The sequence below is a fragment of the Prionailurus viverrinus genome, chromosome C2 (genome assembly GCF_022837055.1).
Source record: "Prionailurus viverrinus isolate Anna chromosome C2, UM_Priviv_1.0, whole genome shotgun sequence".
In the NCBI taxonomy this organism is placed as follows: domain Eukaryota; kingdom Metazoa; phylum Chordata; class Mammalia; order Carnivora; family Felidae; genus Prionailurus; species Prionailurus viverrinus.
Window position 1 is genome coordinate 108,766,097 of NC_062569.1, and position 16,730 is coordinate 108,782,826.

At 36.9% G+C, this 16,730-nt stretch overlaps 1 pseudogene; it reads left to right on the plus strand.

The window, feature by feature from the left end:
* Nucleotides 1-663: 663 nt before the first annotated feature.
* Nucleotides 664-2,203, plus strand: LOC125174501 (heterogeneous nuclear ribonucleoprotein K-like; annotated as a pseudogene).
* The last annotated feature ends 14,527 nt before the right edge of the window (nucleotides 2,204-16,730 follow it).

Consider the following 16,730-nt stretch of genomic DNA (forward strand, 5'->3'; position numbering starts at 1 on the left):
ATTTGAGTAATTATTTAATAACATCAGTTAAAAGAGGGAAATGAGGGAATAAAAAAATAAATGTTCTGAATTGTTCCATCAATGCAATTTCTTTTTTTTTTTATTTTTTTAATGTTTATTTATTATTATTAAGAGACAGAGAGCATGAGCAGGGGAGGGGCAGAGAGAGGAGGAGACACAGAATCTGAACCAGGCTCCAGGCTGTGAGCTGTCAGCACAGAGCCTGATGCGGGGCTCGAACCCCACAAACTGGGGGATCATGACCTGAGCCAAAGTCAGACGCTCAACCGACTGAGCCACCCAGGTGCCCCGCATCAATGCAATTTCTTATTTGAAGAATAGAAAACAACAACTACAAAAATCAATTAAGTCAGAACTTAAAATTTGAAAGAAAGACAAATCTGCTGAAATCAATTGATTGTAGGAATGAGAGAATTTGACTTATTTAAATTAAATCAAGGTATTGGGGAAGGTTTCCTTTGGCTGTTCAGTTTCCATTATCTTGTGTTAAATGGACACACCAGTCAGGTATTATATATCCTTGTGGAGCAGAACTGAAGTGTTCTGGGCAGGACCAACTGACATCCTCATGCTGCCATACCTGGTGAAGCCATTGTCCCTGTGCTGCCTTGCGGCACTCAGCCAGTCACAGCTAGACAGAAAATGAGCACCAGCTCCCCTGCAGGAGATGTGGAAGAGGAACAAGCTATTAAAGTCTAGAAATACTGAGGAGATGGTTGAATTACGCATTCTGCTTCAGAGCAAGAATGCTGGAGCAGTGATTGGAAAAGGAAACAAGAATATTAAGAAGGCTCAATGGGCTCCTGAGTGCCTCCGTCGGGTAAGCATCTGACTCTTGATTTTGGCTCAGGTCATGATCTCCTGATGATGAAATCTTGCCCCATGTCAGGCACTGCACTGGGCCTGAAGTCTGCTTAAGATTCTCTCTCTCTCTCTCTCTCTCTCTCTCTCTCTCTCTCTCCCCCCTCTCTCTCTCCCCCCCCAATAAATAAATAAATAAATAAATAAATAAATAATCACTCATTCACTTACTCCCCATACAGACTACAATGTCAGTGTTTCAGTCACAGACAGCAGTGACTCAGAGAACATATTGAGTATCAGTGCTGATATTGAAACAATTGGAGAAATTCTGAAGAAAATCATCTCTACCTTGGAAGAGGGCCTGCAGGTGCCATCACCCACTGCAACCATCCAGCTCCCACCTGAATCTGATGCTGTAGAATGCTTAAATTACCCACACTATAAAGGAAGTGACTTTGCGATTTGGAACTGTTGATTCATCAGAGTCTGCGGGGGGAATTATTAGGGTCAAAGGTGATAAAGAACTTCAGGAGAACATACAGACAATATTCACGTTTTTCCTGGAATGCTGTCCTCATTCCTCATAGAGTCATTCTTATTAGAGGAAAACCTGATAGGGTTGTCGAGTGCATCAAGATCATCCTTGATCTTACTTTGGAGTCTCCCATCAAAGGATGTGCACAGCCTTATGATCCCAATTTTTATGATGAAACTTATAATTATGGTGGTTTTATGACTGCCATGGACATCCTGTGGGATTTCCCATGTGGGGCCAGTTTTGACACAGTGCTTCCTGGTGGGGTGGGCATCCTATGCCTCCATCTAGAAGAGATTATCATGATATGACCCTTTGTCTAGGACCTCCCCCACCTCCTCCTGGATGAGGTGGCTGGGGTGGTAGCAGGCCTCAGAATCTTCCTCCACCACCACCACCTAGAAGAGGAGATCTAAGGGCCTATGACAGAAGAAGCCCCAGCGACCACTAATATGGCATGGTTGGTTTTCATGAAATTTGAGACTCTCCAATGGATACATGGAGCCCATCCAAATGGCAGATGGCTTATGAACCACAGGATGGCTCTGGATATGATTATTCCTATGCAGGGGGTCATGGCTCATATGGTGATCTTGATGGACTACACAAGTAACTATTCCCAAAGATTTGGCTGGACCTATTATTGGCAAAGGTGGTCAGCAGATTAAACAAATCCGTCATGAGTCAGGAACTTCGGTAAAAATTGATAAACCTTTAGAAGGGTCTGAAGATCTGATCATTACCATTACAGGAACACAGGACCAGGTACAGAATGCATAATATTTGCTGCAGAAAACTGTGACAGAATTCTGGAAAGTTTTTCTAAGACTAGTGAAGAACTGAAGGAGTCTTGCATCTTGTTTTTTTGTTTGTTTGTTTTTAATCTGCCTCTGTTTAAAAAGCCAACATTCCTCTGATCATAGGTGTTCTGCATTTGAGGTGTAGTGAAATCTTTGCTGCTCACCAGATGTAATGTTTTAGTTCCTTACAAATGGGCAGGGAACGGCATGTTAAAATTAACATTGAAATTTTGAAACATCAGCAGAGTGAATGAGTGTTAGTTTTTGTTCATTGTTGGTGATTTAATCTAAAAACAAGAAAAAAATTATTTCCCATATGATTATTGTGAAAACTTTGCTTTGTGGTCACCATAACATTTTGGGATGTGGGACAGAGAGGAAAAGTATGATAATCCACATGTCCCTGGCATATACCCAGAGCCTTGTGCAGAATGTAATACTCTTTTGTTTTATGATTTTTAAAATAAATTTAGTGAACCTGTTTTTAGTGGCCATTATTTTAAAGTCATTTTTCAAATGGCTAGATTGCCCAACCTACCCCAAACTAAATATTAAGTTTGATTTTTAGCTCCTCTGTTGGATATAAATAAATGGATCTCTTCTTGGACATAGGCATAGTACCTTGGCAAATTCCATTCTGGTGATTTCTTGATGATTTGAAAGGCCATTTCTTGGGAAGAAATTCTGTCATATATAGTCATGGTTATAATAAGCTGGGGATTTTTTTGTTTGCTTTTGCAAATACTTACCCCTGCTCTGTAGCAGTTTTCTATGTTAGTAATTATGAAGGAGAACAAAGGTGGGAAGCAATACTACAAATTCAGTAATGGTATAAGTATATGCCAGAAGCCTAATGGCAGCAAATTTTATTAATCAGAATAATACTTGGTTATGCAAGTGACTGATGCTAAATAGATTCTTATTATTTTTATAGGATAATTTCTCACTTACAAACTGTCAGCCTGCTAGTTTCTATTCATTAAACTTTGTAAATATATATATATGTATACTCTTGTTTTTCCACTGTATGCAAATTGAAAGAAAAAGATGTACCATTTCTCTGTTCTATGTTGGATAATGTAGGCAACGTTTGTGAACAATTAAAAAAAAGATGAAAACAGTTTCTGTGGATGTTTTGTATAGTATCTTGACATTTGTATTAATAGTTAAAAGTTCACTTCCAAATAAATAAAACTCCCATAATGCTAGATTTGATGTGTGTCCAATTTGAACAAGAGTTGATTGACTACCTGTAAAATTTGTTCAAACGTTCTTCTTGTAAGGAAATATAGTAATCTTAAATTACAAAAACATAAATAATAAAATTAAATCAAGGTATAGATTTTCATTTTATGGTAAAATTCAGATAAGCACATAAAATTGTGAATGCATGTTTTAACAGCATGGACAAATGCCAAACAGGCTTTTAAAAGCAATAAAAAGGCAGCTGAGCAGTTAGCCAAAGCAAACATACAATGAGATGGTCCCAAAAACTAACTTAAAAAATTAACATTTCGGTCACATGATAAAAATGATATTTAGTGATTTGAAATAAGCAATGGCTAAAAATAATAATATTTAAATCACCTCACATAATATTGTGTGCAAATGGAACACATAGGCATGTATTTACAGTACATTTTCCTGTGGAGTTTATTACCTTTTGAGAAAAGAATTCAACTCTGTTGGAATTCTTTTCACGACAAGCAATTACATAATGGGATGTCTAATCAAACTACTACGCTGTTATAATGCAAATACTTTTTAAACAATGTTCCTGTTCTTAAAGACCGCCAACAGGTCATTTTTTGCTTAGGATTCATCACAAAAAGATATTGCCATATAAAAGAACTATTTTTAGAAATTATGTTAGCTTGCTTGTTGGGAGAAATATTTTAAAGACATATCCATTTACTCAGTATACATGATATCAGTGACTTAGTACCTTTTAGGTACTATGCTGGAGACTGAATGCCAGAAAGAACTAAGACAATGAACAGTAGATAAAATGCATTAGGTGTGAAATATGTTGTCAACTTCAAACCAAGAAACAAGTTCAAGTGGCAAAGTGTTTTTGGGGGGATCAAGTTATTGCATTTTGGAGTACAGAAATTTAGGTTGAAACTGATATTTCATGTGTTGATTATAGGAGGTAGACTCAGGGTTTTCATGGGGGGGAGGAAGAAAACATTAGATAAGCTGTTTTAAGAAGAGTTCATTGGTGCTGAAAAACAGAATTAAATTTGTACTTTATTGATTGGTCAGGCTAGTGGTCAGTAGGCAAAAGTTCACTTTGTTTTTTTTTTAATTTTTTTTAATGTTTATTTTTTTTTGACAGAGAGAGAGAGAGAGAGAGAGAGAGAGGGAGAGACAGAGCATGAGCGGGGGAGGGGCAGAGAGAGAGGGAGACACAGAATCTGAAGCAGGCTCCAGGCTCTGAGCTGACAGCACAGAGCCCGACGCGGGACTCGAACTCACAGACCCGTGAGATCATGACCTGAGCCGAAGTTGGTCTCAACCAACTGAGCCACCCAGGCGCACCAAAAGTTCACTTTTGTCAGTCTTTTAAAACAGAATTTTCTTGTTCTTGCTGATTTACTGAAATGTTGGTGGTTTGGTCCAGTTAAAAGTTTAGAAAACGGGATGTGCAAGGCAGTTCCTCTGAAATGGCTTTTCTGGTTCTGTTTAAAAATGGCTCTACTTACATCATTTTTCACAATGTGCCAGCCATTATGCTAAGAACTTTATACATTTATTTCATTAAATTCATTATATCTTCACAGCAATTCTATATGTAGAAGGTGTAATCGCGCTCACATTAAAGACTAGAAATTTAAGACTGAGAGGAGTTAATAACTTTCCCAAGAGAGGCATCAAGAATAGTCCAAGATAGAAAATGTAGGGTCTAGAAATATGGTTTATAATTCCAAGGCAGAAAGTTTAGGAAATCGAGGATCCAGATAAATCTTTTGAATGCCCAGCTATGAGTTTAAAAGTATAAATCAAGAACATTATTAAATTCTATGAAAATTAAATTCCTTTGGCAATATCATTATAAACTTGTCACTAGGAAAAGGTCAATTTGAATGTTTCAAGAATTTTTTTTCTCAGTCCACTAGAGGGACTAATACCCTTAGACAATGTGCTATCTCAACAAGCTTTTCCTCTGGTAGTCTGCAAAAAGTCCATCTAGTTTCCAGGAAATAATTAATGCCAGGTGCCTACCGTCTCTCTCTTACAGGTTGCACGTGTAATGTCAAGGCTCTTTCATTCTGTTTTAAAGATGGAGGGGTGGAGGGGTGCCTGGGTGGCTCCGTGGGTTAAGCCTCCAACTACGGCGCACGTCATGATCTCAAGGTTCAAGAGTTCAAGCCCTGAATCGGGCTCTGTGCTGACAGGTCAGAGCCTGAAGCCTGCTTTGAATTCTGTGTCTCCCTCTCTCTCTGCCACTTCCCCAGTCAAACTCTGTCTCTCTCTCTCTATCTCAAAAATAAATAAATAAACATTAAATATTAAAATTAATAAAGATGTAGGGGGAAGAAGGAAAAATGATTACTGACTCTAGGTCCTATGAAAGGACACATACACAAATTCACTTCTTGTGGAATCCCCCAGCCAGCTTGCTACAGAATCACTGTACCTTTAAAACTTCATCTCAAATATTTTATTATACTGGCCCACCCTGGTTCATTCCTTAGTCATCCTAGAATTTGAGAAATAATGTAAGAACTTATTGGTAAAATATTTTCTCCAACTTGTTCTAACCACTTTCTCTTTCCATCTGGCCTCACATTTCCAACAGTAGATTAAGTTCTTCAGTTAGAGCATAAGGATAGGAGCATTCATTGCCTCTAAAGGTGTTGATTACAATGGACACACTGACAGTTGGGGAGAAAGCCCGTAATGGTAAGCTTTTGCTCCTGTTTCACAGAGTATCTATGGAATTTTGAAAAAAGTATTTGATTTCTCAATTTCACTTCTCTCCACCCCAATGAAATAATAGGAGAAGGTGATCTCTTAAGGTATTTTAGAGCTGATACAGCAGGAATCTGTAAAGCTAGAGAGTAATAAACATAAAGGATCCAGGAGTCACCATTTATATACTAAAAAATGGATTAAAACAGAGTCTCTTTATATTTTGGCAGGGAAATACATAGCACAAATGTTGATGGATGTTATGGATAGCACAAATGTTGATGTCCTGGCTCGGTTTATATTGGTAACATATAGAATGGGAGGAATCAAGCATAATGACTTTTGTTTCTTTAAGGTATTAGATTCTTAAAGATATAAATGGAAAAAGGTGGAATCTTCCATGTAATAATACAGGATGTGTTTGCTGCTTCTCCCTTGGGGAAAGGGTTTTATTTATTCACTTGTAAGACTTGAATAACTTTAGGAGTGCCTGAGACATCATGAAGATGAAATATTATGGGCAGTAATATATATATATATATATATTTGTTTTTATGAGCCATAATTTTGAAATAATTATTAGTGAACAACATGAAACTTGAATGTGCAGGAACTGTACCCAGAATTTGGACTTAAAGAGCAGAAGTTACAAACTATTGCAATTTTTTACATAGGTTCTGTGGTAGTCCTTCTCATAGAATTCCATGCTGGACCATCCCATTTCTGTAACTGTTAACATTTGGGCACAATACTTTTAGGAAACATGCCAGTAATTAGTTATGCTTTCTTTTACTCAATATTATTTCTATTATTCATATCCTGAAAATGTGCCATTTACTTAGAGACATTCAAGTCCTTCCACTTGTTTCTCTGCTTCCTTATAGTTCGATTTTATCTCTTCCCTCTTTACTTTTTTTTCCTCTCCATTTTTCTGCATCTTCCTTCTCCTTTATGCCTGTAAATAAAACTAATTCTTGTATTCATGAATAACTCATATGTGGAAGTAGAGTTAAACTTTCTTAGTAGACCTTAATCAGGTGATGTTATACTGGGTGCGCCTCTGTAAATATCATTCTTTTTATTTTTTCCAAAACTAAGTTATGGGTTGACTGTCATTATTGTTTTTATTATATAAAAATAGTAAATTATTCACTTTCTATAGTTTTATTGCCTCTCAGGCCGATCTAGTTTTATTTACTTTATAAATAAATGAAATAGTTCATGTAGTCCACCCACTATTTACATAGAAATATTTTGTCCCTTTTTTTCAGTTTTTTTTTTAATTAGGGCATAATTTATAATGGTAAAGTCCACCCCTTTTTAGTGTATAGTTTTGAGAGTATCACCAAATTTGAGTTTGTGATTACCACTGTAACAAAATACACAATAGTTCCACGGACTGCAAAATTCTCTATACCACCATACACTCAGTCATTCATCCTATCCCCAGCCTCTGGAGCTACTGATCCCTACAGTTTTGCCTTTGCAAAATGCCATCAAATGGAATCTTACAGCATCTAAATTTTAAAAAACGGCTTCTGATACTTAGCATAATTCATTTAAATTGTATTCATACTGTTGCACGGGGCAATAGATTGCTACTTTTTTTTTTTTTTAATTTCTAAGTGGAATTCTTTGTATTGATGTACCTTAGTTTATCTTTTCCTTAATTAGGGACATGTGGGTGGTTTCCAGTTTGGGACAATGATGACTAAAGCCTCAATAAGCATTTGTATGCCAGTTTTTGAAAGATGTAAATTTTGTTTGGGTAACTTCCTGTGAGTCAGATTTTGCTTCATATGGCAAGTGTTTAACTTTATGAGAAACTCGCAACCTGTTTTTCAAAGTGGTTATACCAGTTTGCATTGCAGGAAAGTTCTGGCTATTCTACATCCTTGGCAATACTTGTTGTCACCGATTTGTTTTGATTTGTCATTTTAACAGTTATGGAATGATAGCTCACTGTGGTTTTTATTTCCGTTTCCATAATGACTAATGACATTGAGAATATTTTAATATGTTTAGTTGCAATCTGTACTCTTTCTTGTGTAAAGAATCTGTTCCAGTCTTTCGACTTTTTAAACATGGGATTGTTCATTTTCTTATTAAAGTACTTTTTAAATGTATTCTGGAAAAAGTAGAATATATTCTAGGACAAAACATTGGATATGTAACGTGCAGATTTTCTACCAGCCTGTGACTTGCCTTTGTATCCTCTAAACAATAATTTTCATGAAGAAGAAAAATTAATTCTGACAAAGTTAATATATACATATATTTTTTTCTTTCATCAATTTTGCATTTGCTATTGTGTGCAACAAATTATCACCAATCTGAAATGACACAGATTTTCTTATATATTTTCTACTAGAAGACTTCAGTTTTACATGAGAGATGTGTATTGAGATTTGTTTGTTGATTGCATGCGGACATGAAATTCTTCCAACAACATTTGTCAAAGACTGTTTTCTCTCATTGAATTGCTTTAAATCTTTGTGAAAAATCAGTTGACTGTATTTGTTTGAGAATTTTTTTATGAATAGTCCATTCTTTTTCATTAATCTTTGTCCTTTTGCTAATGTCACACTGCTTATCACTATAGCTTTATAGTAAGTCTTTAAATCTTGTACTGTGAGCCTTCCAACTTTGTCCTTCAGAATTTAGCTGTCCTAGAGTTTTGACCTGTGCCCTTAGCTGTCTTGGGATTACGAGAAAATTGTGAATTTTTAGATTATCTGGTATATTTTTGTAATGTGAATGGGAATGAAACTTTACTTAGACTTTATCCTAAGTGAAGGCCAAAAGTCCTTAATTTAGTTTGATTATCATGTAATTAAATAGACACATTCTGTTCGCTGTTCTCTATAGGTCATCAATTTTTTTCTTCTGAAATGTTGGTATAAGTGAGACAAATATAGTTACTTCCTTTTTCACATTTTGTTATTTATTTATTTATTTATTTATTTATTTATTTAGAGAATCCTAAGCAGGCTGTTCACTGTCAGCACAGAGCTGGACCCAGCGTTTAATCCCACAAACCTATGAGACCATGACCTGGGCTAAAATCAAGAGTCAGTCACTTAACTGACGGAGCCACCCAGGCAACACTCCTTTATCACTTTGAAGTAAGATTTATACTTGAGGTATAACCTTTCTCTCAATAAAATTAATTCTTTATATTTTTGTCATTGTTAGGAAGATTTGATAAATTTACTAATAAGGGCTATTCACATTATGTTTTTACTTACATTTCCTTTTTTCAACACACTAAGCATTGTTGTGAAGTAGATGTTGTGGTTTCCTTTTGTAACTGAGGAAATTAAAGCCTTTCAAGATTGTATAAATTGGCAAAAGATCACATTGTGTTAAAACCAAGGTATTAACCAAATATCTCTACTACTTCATCATTCATGTGGTCTAAGATCTAAAGTTGATTACTAATTTTAAATATAATCCTAAATTGCTGTGAAGTGTTAGAGAAGTAGAATCATATGGTTTTGGGGATGTGTATTTCAAATGGTGACTCTGAAAATTCCCGTAATTTTCTAATGTTACAAGTTGGAAGATCATACAGTTCTTCATTTCCTCTAGTTCTGGTATTTGGAAATGATGCTTCACAGATTGAACCTGAGTTGGAAAGTAACTAGAAGTTAGGACAGTAGAAAATGAAGACCTTTCAAATTGCTTTCAGACACTTCCTTTTAAAAAACTTTTTAAGGGGCGCCTGGGTGGCTCAGTCGGTTAAGCGTCCGACTTCGGCTCAGGTAACGATCTCGTGGTCCGTGAGTTCGAGCCCCGCGTCGGGCTCTGGGCTGATGGCTCAGAGCCTGGAGCTTGCTTCCGACTCTGTGTCTCCCTCTCTCTCTCTCTATCACTCCCCCGTTCATGCTGTGTCTCTCTCTGTCTCAAAAATAAATAAACGTTAAAAAAAAATTTTTTTAAAATAAAAAACTTTTTAATTTAAAATTTTATTTAAATTTTATTTATATTTGAAAGAGGAAGAGTGAGCAGGGGAGTTGCAGAGAGAGGGGGAGACAGAGGATCCGAAGCAGGTCCCATGCTGAAAGCAGAGAGCCCAACGTGGGGCCCGAACTCACAAACTGAGAGATCATGACCAGAGCCTAAGTCAGACATTTAACCAACTGAGCCACCCAAGCACTCCTGGAGCACATCCAGTGTTGGTTCTTAGAGACAGGAGCTAGTTAATTTAAATTATTCATGTAACTTAAGACATATTCATTTTCTAGCATTTAAATGAATATAATGTATCTTTCAATGTTCCTAATTAGAGAAAATAAGTGTTTCATTTATACTCATAGCTCTGAATTCCAAGGAAATATTAGACATTAACATTCATTGTACTGGTAGATGTCTTTTTTGGTAAATAAAATAATAAGCTCTATTTTTTTCATTTATGTTGTATAGATTTCCAAAAATATGCTAAAATAGATTATTTTGTTTAGAAATTTCTTTAAAAATTAGTTTTTTTCGGGGCGCCTGGGTGGCGCAGTCGGTTAAGCGTCCGACTTCAGCCAGGTCACGATCTCGCGGTCCGGGACTTCGAGCCCCGCGTCAGGCTCTGGGCTGATGGCTCGGAGCCTGGAGCCTGTTTCCGATTCTGTGTCTCCCTCTCTCTCTGCCCCTCCCCCGTTCATGCTCTGTCTCTCTCTGTCCCAGAAATAAATAAAAACGTGGAAAAAAAAATTAGTTTTTTTCATAAATGGATTATGTCATGATTTTTCTCCTATGTAAATATTGAAAGTTAATATAACGTTTATTTTTACAATATATACATACATATAGATACTTCTATATAGAAATTTCTTATTCCATGAAGTGTTCATCAAATAATAATACACACCCATCATATATTGTCTTGAAGTAGTTATAAAAGGATTTAATTGGATTGACTATTAAAATAACTCATTTAATACTTGGACAGGAGATAAAAAAGAATGTTGTATACAAATTACAAAACAACAAAGAAGTAAAAACTTGGCTATGTCAACAATTGTCCTAGACCAATCATATGGCATATTTGGTTGAATCTTTTTCCTTTGGGATGCCAGGGGAGGATTTTAAGGAGAACTTGGTTAAGAAAAGTGGATTCTATATAGAGGAAAAGTTGAAGTACTTTGTCTTTATGTAATATGTGATGTAGCACATGGGCTCAAGATGAGCTATGGAGAAAAAAATGAACAGGAGAGTGAGAAAGTGACCATTGCTTTGTAGGTATAGATTTTCATGTTTTATAGAGGCTAAAATTTGTACATGATACAAGAGAAAGCAGGAACATTTGTGATATTTTATACAAGAAAAGTGATAATGAGTTTTGAAGTGAGAATTTTCCAAAAATCACAAGCTTTCAAAAACCTTGAATATTTTAGAGAACATATAGACTTGAAACTGAACAGATATAAGAAAGAGTAAAGAAAGTGTCCTCCTATTCTTGGCATGGTAAAAATGCAACCAAACCACACTAAGTACCAATCTGATGCATTTAGGACTATTTGTGTTTATGTTTCCCTCCCCCATGTTCTAAGTGCAAGCTCTCAAATACACATGGCAGCTGCCATTGTGTGTGTTTATGAAGAAAAGTGGTAGGTGTTCTTAAATCACAGCTACAAGAACTTGTTTACATTCTATACTAGAACAGTATATCATGACAGGTTTAGTGGCTCGTAATTGTATAACAGAATATCAAAATGAAATTCACCCTGCCTATCATATGTTTTCCTAAGAAATGAGCAAAGGATAACTCTCCATCCCTTCCATTAACTGTTAAACGTTTTCTGCTGTGTTTTCTTCACAATTCTCTACCTTTTATGATACTTACTTAACTCACATGGTCTCCTTTCTCTCCCCAAATCTACCACCCTACTCTCTAAAACTCTCATACTCTAATTAGTGAAATCACATATATCCTTGACATCTCTCAGAGAGTGTTTCTACCTCTTTGCCAGAGACAAAATTTACATTTACCTCAAAGATTATTTCTTGGACAACTCAATGAAAATCAGGTTGGTTTATTTTTGTGTCCTCATGTCTCAGAGCTGAGACATGATTTAATTGCTTGTTGATGCCACACTGTTCCATTGAGTTATTGGAAAAATGCTTTTATCTCAGTTTTTATCTCTACCTCAGCTTCACTCTTTATTCTTGAAGGTTTCATCCTCAACATGGCCCACTTAGCACACACACTGGAGCTCAGTTCCATGACCTCCTGATCACCAATGTTATACCACAGCTACCTGCTTTTAACGTTTTTATTTATTTTTGGGACAGAGAGAGACAGAGCATGAACGGGGGAGGGGCAGAGAGAGAGGGAGACACAGAATCGGAAACAGGCTCCAGGCTCCGAGCCATCAGCCCAGAGCCTGACGCGGGGCTCGAAGTCCCGGACCGCGAGATCGTGACCTGGCTGAAGTCGGACGCTTAACTGACTGCGCCACCCAGGCGCCCCGACAGCTACCTGCTTTTAATAGAGCTCCCCTAATTTCATGAGCTCTAATATCCCACTCTTAACCACATTTCTCTTTCCTGCTTGTTTGCCCAAGAAATCTGATTACAACTGTTTCATAACATCACTAAGACATAAGGTCATCTTTTCTTAACACCCTCATTCCATCCCCAATACATGATCTCAATTCTAATGCTGCACAGTTCAGAGTTGCTTCTTCTGTGTTTTCTTTTTAACCATGTATCCAAAACCCAATTGTGACTACACTCCAATGCTTGTCACCTTGTTTTTTTTGCCCTTCATACTACCAAAAATGAGTGATACTTTAAAAAATTATTTATACGATGGGACAGATTGCTAACACTCCATATTCATTCTTCACCTTATGCAATAGTATATTAAACCTTCTCATGTTTCTCATACACCCAACTCTTTCCCATTTCTCACTGAGCAAAAGATACTGTGTTCAGAAATAATGGAAGCTGCCAGATGGGAACCCTTTCAGCTTCCTATCAAGAGTTGTGCCTCCACCCCTCACTTATTCAGTCATCCATAAACTATTTATTGCTTGGCAACAAAAACCTTTAAAACAGATTAGATCCTCACACTTATATTTTTTACTAGAGAAAAGAGATATTAATCAAATGGAGAAAAATATATGCACTTTTCATTATAAGTGCAATGTATAAAAATATATGTAGCATCCTTTTTAGATTGGACAGTGTTCTGTATGTTTTCTAGGGTGCCATTTAAATTTAGTCCTGAAGGATGAGTAAACATGATCATGTGGACAGTGGGAGGAAAGCATACCAGAAGATGAAAAGGCATGTGGGAAGGCTTGAAAAGGAAAGGAGTTTGATACATTGTAGAAATATTTAAAATACCAGTGTGGTTAGAGCATAGGGAGTACTGGGAGAAACCTATAGAGAATTATGCTGAACAACAGCCTGGGTAAAAGATGTAGATTAATATTGTCAGTTCTGGAATTAGACAGTCTGTGTTTGAATTCTGACTGTACCAGCCATTGGTTGTGTGGGCAAATGTTTAATCTTCTTGTGCCTATTTCTCACATTTATGAAATAATGATAGAAATAATGGCATCTAAATAATATTAGGCATTAGGTCATCTTGAAATATGAATCTTTGTGTAAATGTAGAGAGAGTACTTAGAAAAGTTTCTGGCTTTAGACAAAAGTGGAATAAGTGGTAGTTTTTGCTGTTGTTTTTGTTGTTATTTTAGTTCATATTGAAGAATTCAGTTTTTCCTTTTTAAAAATTTTTTAATGTTTATTTATTTTTGAGAGAGAGAGAGAAACAAGAGTGTGAGCAGGGGAGGGGCAGAGAGAAGGGGGGGTCACAGAATCCAAAGCAGGCTCCAGGCTCTAAGCTGTCGGCACAGAGCCTGAGGTAGGGCTCTAACCTACAAACCTTGAGGTCATGACCTGAGCTGAAGTCGGACATGTAACCAACTGAGCCCCCCAGGTGCCCCACAGTTTTTATTTTCAAGAGTATTGATAGCCATCAAAGAGTTTAAAGTTCTAAAGTGGTATAATATTATTGACGTTTTCAAATATTGTTTGGACTGATTATAAAGACTGGACTGAAGAAAGCAATGATTAAATCAGGGAGGATATCAGGAAACCAATGCAATAATCCAGGAGGGAAATGATAGTAAATTAACCAAGGCTGATAGTTTAGGGTTGGTATAGGATATGTACAGTTAGAAATGAATTGACTTGACATATGTTTTTGTGCTAATAGGCACCAGACTTGGTGAATTATTGGATATAATGACTTCAGAAGCAATGTTGAAAAAAAAAAAGCAAGAAAGAGTGTCAGTTGTCTGGTGACTGGAGATGTATTTCTATATATAGAAAAGAATGAGGCAACTCTTAAGTTACTTTTCTTATAGAAATACCTCTTTAAAAATTGAAAACATAAAGTTTATTTCTTGTTCTTCATGTTTGTTTCCAGTTGTGAGCTCTTCAAGGCCTATTTCTAATTACGAGCTGATCTATTAGTCTACCACTTCTGATAATTCTGTTTATCTACTTACTACAATATGATGTCCTCTCTAATTAGTGAATGATTACTGTTCTTTATCTTTTCGCTTTTGTTCCAAATGTATTAAAAATAAAAATCAGGAAAATAATATGTGCCAAAACAATAGCCACATGACTCCACTTCTATTTTTAAAGCATTTGTGTAACCCTGATTGTTTTAGGTAGTGATTTTTGTTTCTTGCTGCCTGTATCCACCCGCCTTACCTGGAACCAAGATGACCAGAAGCCTAGAGAAATATATATAGGGATGGGCATAGAGGAAACATCTGAAACTTTCCTGATACTAGATGGTATCTTTCAGTATCCCAACTCTATCACCAGAAAACTTCTCTCACACACATATATGCTTCCAGAGTATTTCAAGAGCATTGGATTAGTTGGGTTTAATCAGGAGACAGAAACCACACAGTAATGTGTATAAGAAAAGCTTAATATAATAAATTATTAAGTCAGACAAGGGATTTGATTAATGAAGAATCAGTTCATCAGAGTTCTCTAGGGAAACAGAATAAATAAGATAGAGAGAGAAAGACACTGAACGATTTATTTTGAGGAATCAGCTCATCAGAGAGTGGGGACTGCCAAATCTGAAATCTGTAGGCAAGCCTGTGATCTGAAAATCCAGGTCAGAGTTGATGTTGCACTTTTGATCCAAAGACTGAAAACTCAGGCAGAATTCCTTCCTCTTCAGGAAACCTCAGTCTTCTCTTAAAAACTTCAACTTGGGGTACCTGGGTGGCTCAGTCGGTTAAGCTTCCGCCTTCAGCTCAGGTCATGATCTCATGGTTCACGAGTTCGAGACCCACGTCAGGCTCTGTGCTGACAGCTCGGAGCCTGGAGCCTGCTTCAGATTCTGTCTCCCTCTCTCTCTGCCCTTCCCCTGCTCATGCTCTGTCTCTCTGTCTCTCTCCAGAATAAATAAACATTAAAAAAAAATTAAACAAAAAAAGACCTTCAACTGATTGGATGAGGCCCACCCACATTATGGAGAGCAATCTGCTTTACCTAAGGTCAACTAAATGCACATATTAATTAAATCTAAAAATAATTTTATAAAAACATCTGGAGCAGCGTTTGCCCAACCAACTGCTTAGCATAATCTGACACACAAAATTAACCAGTATGGCTAGGAAGAAATGATAAACACTCTAAAGAATTTAAGAATAATGGATGTAAGGGGTAGCCAACTCCTTAAGCTAAGACAGAGCACCTTAAAGAAGAGACCTCATGACCCCCCGGGGCTGAGTTTCAGACCTAGCCCACAAATGGCTGTTCCTAACTGAATGGCAGGGATGTAGCTATGTTCCTGCACAGTGGAATTTATTGAAATGTATCCTCTAGGTCGCCATAGAAAATAATGTCACATTAGAATCATTCTGTGAGACTGCTGAGGTGGTGATCCAAGGAAGCTCCCAGTCACTGCATGCATCTGCCTGCTGTGTACTACAGACACTGAGCACGGAAAACACTGCCTGTGCTGCAGAGCCAGGCAGTAGGAAACTGTCCACACAGTAGGAGTGGACCCTGATAAAGCCTAATGTGCTGCAGGAGCTTGCCAAAAAACATCAGAACCACAAAATCAAGTCTCTGTTTCTTGTATTTATCTCTATCACCCTGTACTGACAAAGCTTTCCACCTTGCCAGCTGAAAAAGGAAAAGCTTTTAAAAGCTTTATATCCCTTTTTGCAATGATAAGTGGATTTGGAGCTGAGATGCAATAAATTAAAAACTATCACAAGCACCGTGTGTGATGACTTGTGGAAGCTCCTTCCTGCAACAGGACCTACAACTGCAGAAGCAGATTTAATAAGGGGCCACAATGGAATTGGGTAAGCAAATGTGTGCCTTGTAGTTCTGTTCTATGTCCATATGATATATGGGAGAGCTGGCTATGGGAAAAATAGCAAAGACCATCAGCAATGAGAATGTCACTGACAATATTTTCAATTTGAAGATATTGCTACAGGAAGATACAAAGAACCAAGATTATTAAGCTGAGAGAACTAATTGTATTTCAGAAGTAAAGAGTCTATTAGAGTTGGAAAATGCATGGTAAATACTTCTCTCCAAGTCACTAATTCTGAGTCAGGACATGGCCTTGAACCTCTTCTTAACACAGGATGCAAGGGAGC